This window comes from Bidens hawaiensis, unplaced genomic scaffold (genome assembly GCF_021521415.1).
Source record: "Bidens hawaiensis isolate Kalapana, Puna unplaced genomic scaffold, B.hawaiensis_p1.1 tig00002507_1, whole genome shotgun sequence".
In the NCBI taxonomy this organism is placed as follows: domain Eukaryota; kingdom Viridiplantae; phylum Streptophyta; class Magnoliopsida; order Asterales; family Asteraceae; genus Bidens; species Bidens hawaiensis.
Window position 1 is genome coordinate 2,156,285 of NW_027491137.1, and position 14,892 is coordinate 2,171,176.

A 14,892-nucleotide genomic window follows, 5' to 3' on the forward strand; every position below is an offset into this window, starting at 1 on the left:
GAAAGAAAAGATGGAAATAAGATATCCCATAACACAAATTGAAGCCAAATAGAATTGAATTGAATCCAACGAATTGCAGGCAGGTGGGCTGGAAGAGAAAGAAAGCAAGAAAAGCTTGATGGGTTCTTTTCCTGTTTCTCTCTCCTCACACTCGCCGGATTGCGAATTGCAGAACCTAAAAACAGAGAGAGGATGATATGATCAAATATCTATCTTCTGGTTTCTGGTTCGAGTATTTTTATTACCCGCCAAAAGCGGAGTGAAATTAAAAAAAACCTATCTTAATGATTACAAAATGCATTAAAATAAATTGTGTATTTGAAGAATATATAGCATTAAATTGGTCAAGTTTATCTGGTTTAATCGAAACTATGTTTTGTTTCGGCTACTGCATTTAGTGGAAGGAGTGTTGCAGTCGCATCTGTTTAACATTGAAAGTTTAGAAAAATAAACTTAAACATGTCACTTAATTAATTAGTTAAATGATAATAAGATGATGACACGGGCACCCTTACTTACTCATGAACCAAGGAAACCTAAGGGTTAAGAAGCAGCAAGCATAAGCTGTCAGGCCAGGAAGCTCGAAGCTTCCCCACCAAGACTCCTAGGTTGACTAGGGAAGCTTCTCGCTATAGTAAACCTTAGAAAAGTCACCTTTGATGTGACATAAAGCCGAAACCTGTCATAAAGCAACGGTAAAAAAGGAGTTGACCCTCTCTTTAAGAAGCTTAAGCTTCCTCAAAGAAGCTTTCGGATACCTATAAAAGGAACACTTCACTTAATGGTAACATTCATTCTCATACACCATATTTCTCTACTTACTCTTTATTCATACTCTCTAATCACCTTATTTATCAAATCACTGATTCTCATGCCGGAGGTTGATCGTAGGAGACCCCATCCCGCGGTGAGACTAACCGGTCGTGTTTTCTTTGATCCTAGTAAGCTCTGTTAGTGCCACACGCTTGGACCGCCGTACATTCATTGTCGCTATTGCCGTTGTAGCAACAAGTGACGCCCACCATGGGGCCGCGCTACTTAGAACGAAAATTTCGGTTGTCTCCGTCCTCTTGTTTTCAAGTACTCTCCTTGTATGGCTGAAAAGAGTACTCATAACAAGAGTTTTTCGGCGAACGATGATCGGCCTCATGATAACTCCTCGTCGGAGGATGATATCGGCCGTAGTTTCCCAAAAACGGACAGACCATCAGTCACACCATCATCACAAGCTTTCCAGTTTCATACACCACCCTCATCCAGAAGTGGGATATTCTCTCCAAGGCATGACTTTTTACTCCCCGTAGAGAAGATGATTATGACTCTGGAAGATGTTAAACGAAACTTCATTTAGCTTAAGGAGTTAATGAACAATTACGCTCAAGAAGAACAAGTAAAGGGGGTGAGGATAAGGCTAGATTACACCGAATAGCTTGATATCACACTCTCCCCGATGCATAGTCCTCCAAGCATGAGTACACCTTCCCCATCAGGAAGAAACATTCAAAGACCGGGTAGCTCACCAAGTGGAGAAGATGAAAACATGTACTCTCCCTGGAAAAGAGTAAGCTTAACAACTTCACCCATAACTCCCATGGGAACAAGAGAGTATACCATGGAGCAGCTGTTCCAAAGCTCACATGCTGCAATACTTCCACCAACAAGTACTTCCTTGGCAGAAGCTCTGATGTCTTTGCCTTTGGCAAGAAGCATGGTCTCCGCATCGTTAGTAGGAGCCACATGCTCCATGCCTTATGCTTACATACAACCAAGTGTCATGCTACCTGGCATGACATATTCTTAGATGGTTGCATGACATATTCTTAGATGGCATATTCTTCTTAAGGCTTCCTAGCCATGATGTAACATTCGTTACGTTTCAAACCCGAAAATTCAACCCATTTTAAATTTTCGGTTTTTTTTTATTAATATATGTATCACAAGTTGCGTTGCATGCATTCTTCAAATTTTTATTTGTATTTGTATTCGTTAAACTAACCCATTTTGTCGTTTCAATGTATTCTTATTCATCGTTTATCAATGATATATTATTCTCGATGATTTACGATTATTTAAAGTTTTTATTTAAATGAGTTCCAAACTATGCAGGTATAACTTGGAAATAATCCAAGAATATTAACTTTTATTCCATTTATAAAACATTTAAAAGCTAAAGGTTCAATATGTAAATATGCTTTGAATTCTGTTTTAAAACAATTTAAAACTATGAGGGCCATTGTATAAATTATTTAAAATAGTATTAAAATAATATAAACCCAGCCCCTCGTCCATTACCCCACCGTTTTTCCGGCAGCCGAAATCCGGCTCCGGCGACCTCTGGACCAACAATTTAAATAGTTTTAACTCGATTAAATCACGTAACAATGTTTGGCCTTAACGTATACGACTTAATAACATTAAAACTTGTTTTAATTCTCCGGATATCGCGTATTCAAACCATAACCGCCGTAACACTTGTCGGATTTTTGGTCAATTTCATTAACACACATTAAACGATAATACGCTCCAATTAATAGTATAAATAGGACCTAAACCCTCATCTAAACTCGTCCCAATCATCAATCTACACTAAAACACTCTCTATAATCTATAATCAATTTGTTTAAATCCGACTCTGGCCAACCACGGTTCTCCGTTAATTCGTAACAATACAAGGTAATTGTTATATGCATTGCTATAGTTTTTAGCCGTACATTAAAACCCCCAAATCATTGCTATTATATATATATATATATATATATATATATATATATATATATATATATTTCATACATAAACCAACAAGAATGAGTTGGTACAGTGGTTGTGTCTACTTGTTGTGACCATGGAGACCCGGTTTCGAACCGGGTCAATTCAACATTATTTATTTATTTTTTTCAAACCTTTTAAATTACTTATTTTAAACTATATATATTTTTATAAATAATTTTAAATCAAATAAAATCATTTTAAATTATATAACATCAAATATAGAATTATATTTATCATTTTCACCCAAAAACCAATCTTTCAAAACCCGTCAAGTTTCGTTTAAACTCGTTAAACATGTATATATATATATATATGTATATTTCGTTCCTTTAAAATTCGTTAACATTTTCGTTTTCAAGATAAAACACACCGTTAACACCAAAATTCTGTAACGTTATAATATTCAAACTTAGCGTTAAGTTAGTAATTAAAATAATATTAACCCGTTAAAATATCGTTAATTTTAAAAACAATATTAAAATCCAAAACTCCTTATAATAATAAAATATATAATGCGTCATCTTTAAAACTAAATAATTAATTTTAATAATCCCAATAGTTAGTATTTAAATTCGTATCTATCTTTATTTATAGTTCGTGTGGATCGTTCGTTTCGGTTCCTTTGACGCTTTTCGGTTTTATCTTTATTTCCGCTTCAATTTCTAAGGTGAGTTTCTCACAACCCCTTTTTAACGCTTTTACATTTTGGGGGTAGCATGCATATCGTATTCAAACGTTTACTTAATTATTCTTTATTCAAACTACAATTCGTATTATGGACTTGTGTGTTAATTTGCTTACTTGCGTTGATTTCAAGTGGTGATTTCAATAAGTATGATCATACGCCTCCCTTGCACTCAAGACCATCATGTTATGAGTGGAAAAGGGACCCCCGATCCGAGTACGTTGGTTGTTCTCAATTGGAAAGGACCTTGCTTGCGTTGTGCGTTTATCTGAGTACGTTGGTTGTTACAAACTGGAAAGGACCTTGCTTGCGTTGTTACACATGTTCATAGAATTGTATAACTTCTTTACGTATTTATATCAAACTGTGTGACTCTTACCAACTACTTGTTAGCTGACCTTTTATTTTATACACATGCTACAATTATTAGAGATTGAAGCAAAGAAGACACTAGAATTATGTTACAAAAATAGTAGACAAGTTGCTTCTGTTTTTCTTTTATTGAATGTATTTTGTTTGTCTTAAACTTGTGTACTTGAAGTTTTAAATGAATTAATAATATTATGATCACTTAATAGTGTCACGTGTGTTTGAACATTCTATACATTACACTCGGGTGTTTCCACTTAAGCCAGGGTGTTACAGATTGGTATCAGAACCATGACTATAAGATAGGACATTAGACGCAGTGCCCTTGTTAGTTATAGCTTATTTGTTTATTTGTTTATGGTTGCATGATTAGAAATTATGTGGGCCCTATGTGATTGTTCAATGCACATGTTATGTTACTTTGTTGTTGTTGATTCAACTATACCTCATTTACAAAAGCACACACACAAGTCCAAGGTTTATGCCTAAAACGAAGGTTTTAAAACATTTGCAATAATTGATTTTCGGTTTTTGATATTTCTTCTTCTTAAAGTTGGTTTTATGTGGCGGGTATGTAGTAACTGGAAGGGGGACGTGCTTGTTTTCTGAACTCTTGACACAAAGGTTATTGAAACCTAAGGATAAGCAATGCGTACAAATCCCAATCAGATGCGGGACTCGATTTCTTACCTGGAGAGTTCGGAAAGGGCATGAAAACTATTAGGCCAAAACGTACCACACCAAACGCCATACGGATCACAACTTTAAGCTTTCAAACGTGACCATGTTCTCTTTGTGAAAAGAATATGGTTACACTCCTAAGGATGTCAGACAAGCCATGGCGGTTCATGCGACGTGTGACTCTGACCTTTAATGTTATACCAACTAAAAGTCTGACAAGTCGTGGTGATACACTAATACCCAGTTTTCGGTTCGATTTGGTTACGCATTTGGTTTTGTGTATTTTAACTGAAAGTCTGTCAAGTCGTGGTGATACATGAATACCAAACTTTAAGTCTGATTTGATTTCGCATTTCTGATTTTTGTTGGAACATACAAGTTATGATGGTTCATGCAATGCGTGATTCCAAAAACTCAATTGTTTATATTGTGGTTTTGAAAAGTCATTAGGTTATTCTCGAGTTTCAATTCGTTTCTGTATTTATATATTCGTTTAAAATTGAAATTTCTAAAAGTCGTGCTATTACATGAATTATCGAGTTTCAACCCGTTTCATTATTTATAAATTTTATTATTATTATTATTATTATTATTATTATTATTATTATTATAATTTGAAAATTCGAAAGGTTATGGTGATACATGAATAGTCGAGTTTCAATTCGTTTCTTTATTTATATATTTATTTACTGTTATGGTTTAAAATTTGACAATTCGAAAGGTTATGGTGATACATGAATAGTCGAGTTTCAATTTGTTTTCTTTATTTATATATTCATTTACTGTTATGGTTTAAAATTGAAAATACGAAAATTCATGGTGAAATGGTGATGCATGAATAGTCGATTTTCAATTCGTTTTCTTTATTATTATCTATTCATTATTTCTTATGCTTTGATTGAAAATACAAAAAGTCATGGTGATGCATGAACAATCGATTTGCAATTCATTTTCCTCATATAATTCATTAATTACTATGACTTTAATTGAAAATTCGAACGGTTATGGTGATACATGAACACTCGATTTTCAATTTGATTTCACTACATATATTAAGTTTGTATTAAATCCATATATGAAATTCAAAATTTGATATATTTTCCATATGTTACTCAAAGATTTACGAGATTGAAATGCGAAATCTCATGCCGACTCATGAGCATTTCAATTTTGATTTCAAATTTTGTTTCATGCGATTTTATGTCTTTATTTAATTTTTTGGATTATATAGATGGATTTCGATTCTAGGAATCTTTAATGTAATGTTTCTTTTGGTTGTTATACGGATTTCATTTTTACGCTCCATGTTACACGAATTCTTCACGCTTCGTAGCATGTCTTCTCGTTATTCCTCGACGTTGCCCTCGAAACTCAACCCACAAAATGGCAACCCAGATCATCAGTGTAACATCCCAAGTTTCATGAGATATTTAAAAGGATCGAGGTTGAATGTATTATAAAGGTTACACGTAGTTATCTAAAGTACGAGGGAGAAAAGTGTTATTAGGTTAAAAGTTAAACATGGAACCCTACCCATTTCCTATAAATAGAGCCATCATCTTATTTTACTACCTTATCACCTCCAACCTCATTCTTCACCAAAATCCCGTTTTTGAGAGAGCAACCCAGAAAGATCTGGTGATTTCCGGAGATCTAGCCGTCGGATCGGTCTCAAATTTTAGTTAAGTGTTCATAAGATATAAACGAATATTTTCACCGGACGGATCTCCGATCAGAAGTCGGGAAGCACGGTTTTTATTAGCAAACCCGTAACATTGGGAAATGAAGTTTTCCGGCGACGGTGGCGGCTGATTCCGGCGGAGGCAGCTGGCGGCGCTTGTAGAACTCGGATTCCGACTTGAATCACTCAAGTCGGAGTTTGTTTTGATATGGTTTTGGTCTCTTCGAGTGATTTCGAACATAAACCTCAAAGGTGCGTTTTTATTAAAGATGTTACTTTTCGTGTTCGGATTTTGCATGAAACTTGGTAGGATGATGGATCGGGCCATGATAAGAGATAAAGTAATGAACTTTTAGTAAATGGGTTTTTCCATGAAAAGAGAAATTCCCATGAGAAGCGAAATTCCATGAGAAGAAAAATTACATGAGAAGAGAAATTCCATGAGAAGAGAAATTCCCTATTCCATGATAAGCGAAATTCCATGAGAAGAGAAATTCCATGAAAGCAAAATTCCATGAGAAGAGAAATTCTTCCATGCGAGATTCCATGACCCCCGTTAGTTGAGGGTTTCATTAGCATATATATAAGAGATACTAGCACGTGTAATGTATTGTACAGTTAGCCGTGCACAGCTAAGGAAGGGAATTACTATTAACGGTGAACGTAGTAGAATACAGGTGAGTTTCTAGCCCCATTTCTGTGTTATGTTTTCGGGGCTGTGTGCATACTCAATGTGATTAGTTAATACACTTACCTTAAGTGGTAAGTGTATGCCATATGAATGTTTATAAATATAACTGATTGGTATAGAAAGAGTTAAACGTATGTGCGAAGAGGTGTATGAGAATAAATATAACTAATAAAGGAATGATATGTATGATGTGTATAATGTATAAATGGTATGTATGATATGTATAGTTTAATGGATAAAAGGGTTGCATACCTTAATAATATATGCGAAGAATGAAAGGGTTGCATACCCTAATAATATATGTGAAGAAAGAAAGGGTTGCATACCCTAATAATATATGCGAAGAATAAAGGGTTGCATACCCTAATAATGTATGCAGAGAATGAAAGGGTTGCATACCCTAATAATATATGTGAAGAATAAAGGGTTGCATACCCTAATAATATATGCGAAGAATGAAAGGGTTGCATACCCTAATAATATATGCGAAGAATGAAAGGGTTGCAGACCCTAATAATATATGCGAAAAATAAAGGGTTGCATACCCTAATAATATATGCGAAGAATGAAAGGGTTGCAGACCCTAATAATATTTGCGAAGGTTATAGGGCGAAAGGCTCTTTAAAATATAGCACGATATGTACGTATAAAAGAACTGAAGTAAGTAAAAGTATGTATGTATGAAAGTAAGAATGTAAGAACGAATGTAATATGTGTCTTCGGATATATGTTTATATAAATGAGTAAGAATGAGAATGATTGTATGTTACCTGCTTAACTAGAACTCACTCAGCGTTGCTGACTTTTAGTATGCACGCAGGTAAATAGGTTAAAGGAGCTGGCTTGAGGATGACACACGCTAGGGACTGGAAGACTGGCATCTTGGAAAGAATGTTATGAATTATTATGATATGTTTTAAGACAAGTTAACTTTTGTTAAGACAAGATTTGATTTTTTGTGATGTAATTTATGAAGTGTTAAGAATTCCGCGAAAAATTTTAATTAACTCTGATTTTAGAACCGTGTTTATGAGTAAATCCAACACCAAAGTAGGGTTACGGGGAACGGAGCCTTACAATCAGGCAATTAACCATCGTGATCCTGACTGTGATAACCCAAGATTCATCACTAACCACAACAATATATTCAAACCCCAAAAGTTATGCCCGAATCAATCCATACCAAACACAACTCTTGGACACTCAAACCTAACTCAACAAAGATACTTACATGAGAACCCACCCTTTTGTGCAACACATGCAATTCCACCACTCCGCTATCGCGATGTCGAAATACTCCTTATGGTGATAAATTCTGCCACCTCATCAACTCTTTGCAAGTAACTATACATACTCAACACCACACATTTATCTCCACGACCTGTTACCAAACCATTCAATTCTGAAAAAAAACCTAATTCGTTTCCACCATGCAGTACCTTACCTTGCGTTCCTTGTCCGCTTAAAACTTTATTTGTTTTCTGGCATTAATGCTTAATCTTTTCCAACTCATCAATCATGCCTAAATTTTAAATAAGTAAGTTTTCCATGCATACTTTTTCCTGTTTATTTTATAAACATCTTTTACTTTAAATTTCAAAGCTTGATTATTTTAAAATTGTCAATTAATAAATACATATATTCATATATTTTCAAAATATTTCATTATATGAAGAATAATCAAGTTATTTTTCTAAAAGAAAATTCATTTTTACCAAATGCGTTATTACCATTATTATTATTAATATTATTTTTATTATTATTATTATTCTAATAAAATCCTTAAAATAAAATAAAATGAAACATTTTGCTTTAAACAAGTCCTAAGCCCGCGAGGCTATTATACTATCACTATAAAAGTTTTATCTTCACCGAGTCATTTTACTTTGGATGATCAACAACAAGTTCGATAGAAACAAAGGTAGCAGATGAAAAATCTTCGAGATCAAGGAAATCTAAAGCGCTCATTTCTGCAAAACAAAGAGAAGACAAGGTCAAAATAAGATAAAATAAAAAGCCTAAGTAAGATATAACATACCCTTCATCGCTGAAAATCTTGGACTCGGTATGAGGACTAGGCCACTTGGTGCTAAGACCCAAATAAACGAGAAACTTTTCAAGAAAGGTCCGAAGCCTAAAGGATACGACTTGAAAATTCTTCAGAAAATTAGCATCAAGGTCCTCAACCTTAAGCTCGGAAGGGTTCAAACCAAGCTCATGCTTCCGCCAAACAGGAGAAAAAGGTAAGATAGAGACTGAGACATAAAAGAACTTATATTTCCAGGAAGACGTAAGACCAATCGTGCTTGAGATGAGGCTGGGTTTGCAATGAGTTTTCTCGACGGTAAACCAGTTTCCATTCTTGGCGAGTTGAAAAAACTGTCGATACATGGGAAAAGTAGGCTCATAACCGAGAGAGCGATATACGATCTCAAAATGCAGAATCCTAGCAACACCAATAGAGCTGACCAAGACAGACGCTATGGTACTCTAAAACGTTGAAAAAGAACTTGGAGGATGGGAATCGAAGGTTGTATTGGTCAAAATAACGGGTATAAAGGGCAACCTTGCCTGGGGGACAACGGGAAATAAGGGTTATGGGTTTGGGCAATTCCGGCTTAAACTCGAGACCTATTCCATACTCCAAACAAAAACGATTGAGTTATGCTTGGGTAAGTTTGGAAAACTGGGTAGCCATGTATGCTTCAGAAACTATGATGGAAAGAAGATTAGAGAAAGAAAGGTTCGTACCTTTTAAAGGGAAAAATATGGAAGAAACTTTCGGAGAACACGATATGATCTTAAGGGTTTGAAGGCGAAAAAAGTGGGGAAGTTACAAATGGTGGTTATCAGAAACAAATTAGTCAGAAGCAGCCACAAAAATGAAATAAAATAAACATAAAACTTGAGAGGTCGGTACGAGAAGCTTCTAGCTTCCAATCCTAAGTTTCAAATGCGAAAGCTTTTGACCACAAGCGTCTAGCTTCCAGACCACACAGTAAGGACACACCAGCTCTTGGGCTTCAACAAACAAGTTCAAAGCAGCAAAACGGGTATATGCAATGGTCTATGAAGAGGTATGCCGCTGAGCCCAAAAGCATTAAACACCCACGGGGAACATCATGAAGAAAAAAGAGTTAAGCCACAAGCATTCATCATTTCCATCCGAATACTTCTGACTAGGGGATGATGACGTAGGTACCCTTACCCACTCATGAACCAGGGAAACCTAGGAGTTAAGAAGCAACAAGCATATGCTGCCAGGCCATGAAGCTCGAAGCTTCCCACCAAGACTCCTAGGTTAACTAGGGTGGCTCCTCGCTACAGTAAACCTCAGAAAAGTCACCTTTGGGTAGCTCCTCGCTACAGTAAACCTCAGAAAAGTCACCTCTGATGTGACATAAAGCTGAAAAATGCCAAGCAAGGATGTTGACATGGCAGGACAAAAGCAGAATACGAATACAAGTTACATAAACATGGTATTACTTGTCTGCATGAGCTAAAAGTGGAGTTGAACCTTTCCTTTTAACAAGCTCAAGCTTCCCCGAGGAAGCTTAAGCTTCCCCGAAGAAGCTTCCGGATGCCTATAAAAGGAACACTTCACTCAACGATAACATTCATTCTCATTCACCCTATTTCTCTCTACTCTCCGTGCATACCTGTATACTTACTCCTTATTCATACTCTCTTATTACCTCATTATCGTATCAAATCACTAATTCTCATGCCGGAGGTTGACCGTAGGAGACCCTCTCATGCGGTGAGACTAACCAGCCGTGTTTTATTTGATCTTAGCAGGTTAGGAAGCCCTGTTAGTACCATACTCTTGGACCGTCGTACCTTCATTGTTGGTATACTCGTTGTAGCAACAGATGTAAATAATAAGATGATCACCTTTAAATAAAATAAGATCACAATAGATCCTTTCATAAAAGGATTAACAAATTTAATTGAGCACGAATGAGATCAAGTGATTAGTATTGGTGGACCCATGGAACCATAAAATTTTGTTTTTCATAGGGGGCAAGAAATTTTTAAGTGTTTTTTGGCTATTGATATAATATATATATTTTTCAATCGGGTTCGGGTCATGCCATATTAAAAAAAGATTATCAAACTAAATTTTATATAATTAACAATATTACGCCAAACATCATTACAAATGCATAACTTGCAGTGAAACAAGAAATTTTTAACCAGAGGCTCGTAGTGTATGCATTTTTTTGGGATTAAAGTATAATAATAAGTGTTTAACTGACACAAAAAAGAATATGAATTTATAAAATAAAAATCTAAGCATTTATAAACTAAATTATTAATCACACTAAGAATTAAGAAAGCATAGATAAATAAATGAATGGGAAAATTAGTTTAATATTTTGTTATTATATTTCATATTCAAAAGAAAAAAAAATGAAGTAGGAATTGAAAAGGAAAAGCATTCTTAGTGCACGTGTCATTGCTTCTCGCAATTTTTTTTAAGTGCATTCTGTTAAAAAGATAAACACCCCCCTCCCCAAAATTAACCTAAAATACACTAAAATACACCAAAAGGCTCACGGCACAAGATCAATCAAACACGTTATTATTGTAGGAGAAAGCTGTCTCAAAAACTCATTACAATAATTCTCTATTAATCACACATCTAAAGCCTCTAACCGAACCCTATAATTTATAATTTAACCCTAACTTGGTGACAAAGAAATTACCATATTAATCATATTACAATTAGAAAACCAAACCAACTTGACCGACTTGTCAACTTAGATCATTTCATATTCACCAACTTTTGAATAGGGTCCAGAATTGCCAACAAAGGCCTCATCACCTTCTTCGCAGACTGCACCCTCCTTGTAACTCAGTCCAAAAGAAAATAAAATTCTGATAACATTTGTTCCTTTTTAACAATGATTTCAAAAGTTCAATGGAGGGATTGCAAAATTTTTTTGGGGGTGCTTGCGATTTTCACATATTCATAACACAAAAATTAGGAGCTCCCCCCCCCCCCCCTGGGTCCACCCATGATGAAAGTTTGCCTTTACGCTTGATATTTCACCAAGTCTCAATATTAGGCACAAGGGCCTCATTAGAACTTAACTAGAGTTTTTCTATATTTATAATAGAGCTAATTGCAGATTGCGTCTCTATAGTTTAGGGGCGGGAGTAACTTGCACCCTTAACACGAAATTTGAACTAGTCGAGGCCCTATGTTTTTCCGAGCGTTATCAGGTTAAGTCCCTACGTCTGTTTCAATCCAAATATCCACCGGAAAAACTTTTATTTTATGTCTTTTATAACTTATTTTATAAGTATTAAGCATTTGTTCTCGTCTACTAGTTAAAGATTTACGACGTTATTTTAACTTAAATAACCGTTTTCATAAAAGTTTAATGGGTGTCATATGATGCAAAATATCCAATGGAGGAGCATTATGACTACATCTGTTTCCATCCCAATATCCACTGGAAAAAACTTTTATTTTATGTCTTTTATAACTTATTTTATAAGTATTAAGCGTTTGTTCTCGTCTACTAGTTAAAGATTTACGACGTTATTTTAACTTAAATAACCGTTTTCATAACTACAAGTTTACTTAAACCATGTGTAGTCATAATGCTCCTCCATTGGATATTTTGCATCATATGACACCCATTCAACTTTTCCACTTTTGGCAAAAATGGGATGTAGTCAAAATGCCTCTTCCCTGTGCCATGTGGCGGGCCATCAAGTTTTTCCACTTTTTGTTTTTTTTAATAATTAAAATTTAATAAAAAAATAAATTTAATAAAAATAACTACATTAAAATTAAAAATAGGAACTAAAATAGAAAAAAACATAAAATTACTTAAAACAAATAAAACTACTCAAGGTCGTGTTTTTTGTGAATTTCATTTATGTAAATCCCCGATCCCGACAGCCCTACATTCGGTGTTGAATTTACTCATAAACACAGTTCTAATATCAGAGTTAATTTAAAACTTTTGCTGAAATATAAAGTTCAACTATTTCTTACAAATCATAAAATACATGTCTTTAAAACATCATAAATAGTCTCAACAATAACATAGAACGACACATGATTCTTCCTTCTTTCGATGCGTGCATATTAAAAATTAGCTACGTTGAGTGAGTTCTAGTTAATCAGGCAACATATAACATTTATATACTTACAAATTCGCATCCGGAGATACGAATCATATGCTTAACATGTTCATCTTTCATTCATACATACTTACATACATACGTTCATTCATTCTTTCATATTTTATACTTTCTTCCTTTATACTTACATTGCTTTCATAATATCTCTACGTTTTAAAGAGCATTTCGCTCTACATACATTGGATATTATTAGAGTCCGGTATCCTATGTACCTCGGATATTATTAGGGTCTGGTACGTGTCCCACATTCCTCGCATATTATTAGGGCCTGACACCCTTCATACCTCGAATATTATTAAGGTCTGGCGCCCTTCATACCTCGGATATTATTAGGGTCCGGCGCCCTTTATATCTCGGATATTATCAGGGTCCGGTACCCTACTTCTCGTTCCTTACAACTATACATACTTTAATTATCTTATATATATATATATATATATATATATATATATATATATTACTCGTAACAATTTTTATATTATTTAACATCATTCATAAACAGTCATGTGGAATACAATTACCACTTAGGGTATAAGTGTATTTACTAAACACATAGGAGTATGCACACAGCCCCGAAAACATAACAGAGAAAGGGGATAGAACTCACCTAAAGTCGGTTCCTCTCGGAGTTAATAGTGATACTTCTCTTCAATTGAGCATGGCTAACTGTTTAACAAGTTACCGGTATCAATTGTCTAGTTCTAACTATATCATATTTCTAAGTTCATGAAACCCTTAACGAACGGGGGTCCGGGGGCAACGCCCCTGGCAACGAGGTCTTAGGGGTGGCAGCCCCTAGCAGGGTCCAAAGGGTAGAGCCCCTGGCTGGGGTCGAGCTGCCAGGTCAGCTTGGAAAATTTTATTTTCACTATTAGGCCTTTACCAAAAACTTCATTAGAAAATGTCCTTTTTCAAATTCTGATCCAAGTTCAAACGAGTCGAATCGGGTCCTTTTTAGTCGAAACGAACCCAAGAAACTTATTTTAGTCGAGTCGGGTCCCCTTGGCTCGAATCAACCTTCTGCTCGACTCGGATCAAACTATTTGAGTCTTATGGGCTCCATTCGAGTCGAACGAATCCATTTGGCTCGTTTCGGTTTCGGCTTGATTCGGGACCTTCATTTTGCCACTTTTCACGTCTCGTTTCACGTGTTTTAACGTTAGGACAAGTTTCGGGTTATAACAGCTCCATTTCCTTACTCGATATGACCCGAACATCACTTGTTCATACCGTCTAACCCAAGTAACTTTCTTACTAAAGTTTACACTTTTCTTGCTCAACAAGACCCGATGCATCTTAGTCTTTAAATCTTAACACAAATCGACCTTAAAAACCTAATCTTTAATCTTGGTTAGGTTTGGATCTTGGACCCCACATGAATCTAGACGGGTTTTCTTTGTTCCTTGATGTTGCTCGAGTAAAAGAAACCAATCTTGCTTAACTTGGATATTGAATGAAATGAGGTAAGAAGAGAGAGTTTGTGTGTGTACAGAAAGTGTGTCTGGAGGTTAAAGATGAAGGAAATGAGAATGTTTAGGGTTTAGAAAGGTTTATGTGTTTAAATACTTCAAGCCTATGAACCTTAGGCACGTAACCATTATCAAGTCCATACATAAATCCTAAGCCTACCATTCCGTCTCATAATTATTTAACATAATTAAATGACGACACACAATAAATAAAAACTTCTTTTATTTAATATTCTTAAAATACGGATGTTACAATTTCTTCTCTTTTCAGCTAGGCACTGGATTCTCGGGTTGGATTCGGGGAGATCTCTCCTTAAAACCTCGAGGTCGGTGCCAATTTGCCTCACTAAAATAACATTGACGACCTTTTTATTGACTTGAAGAC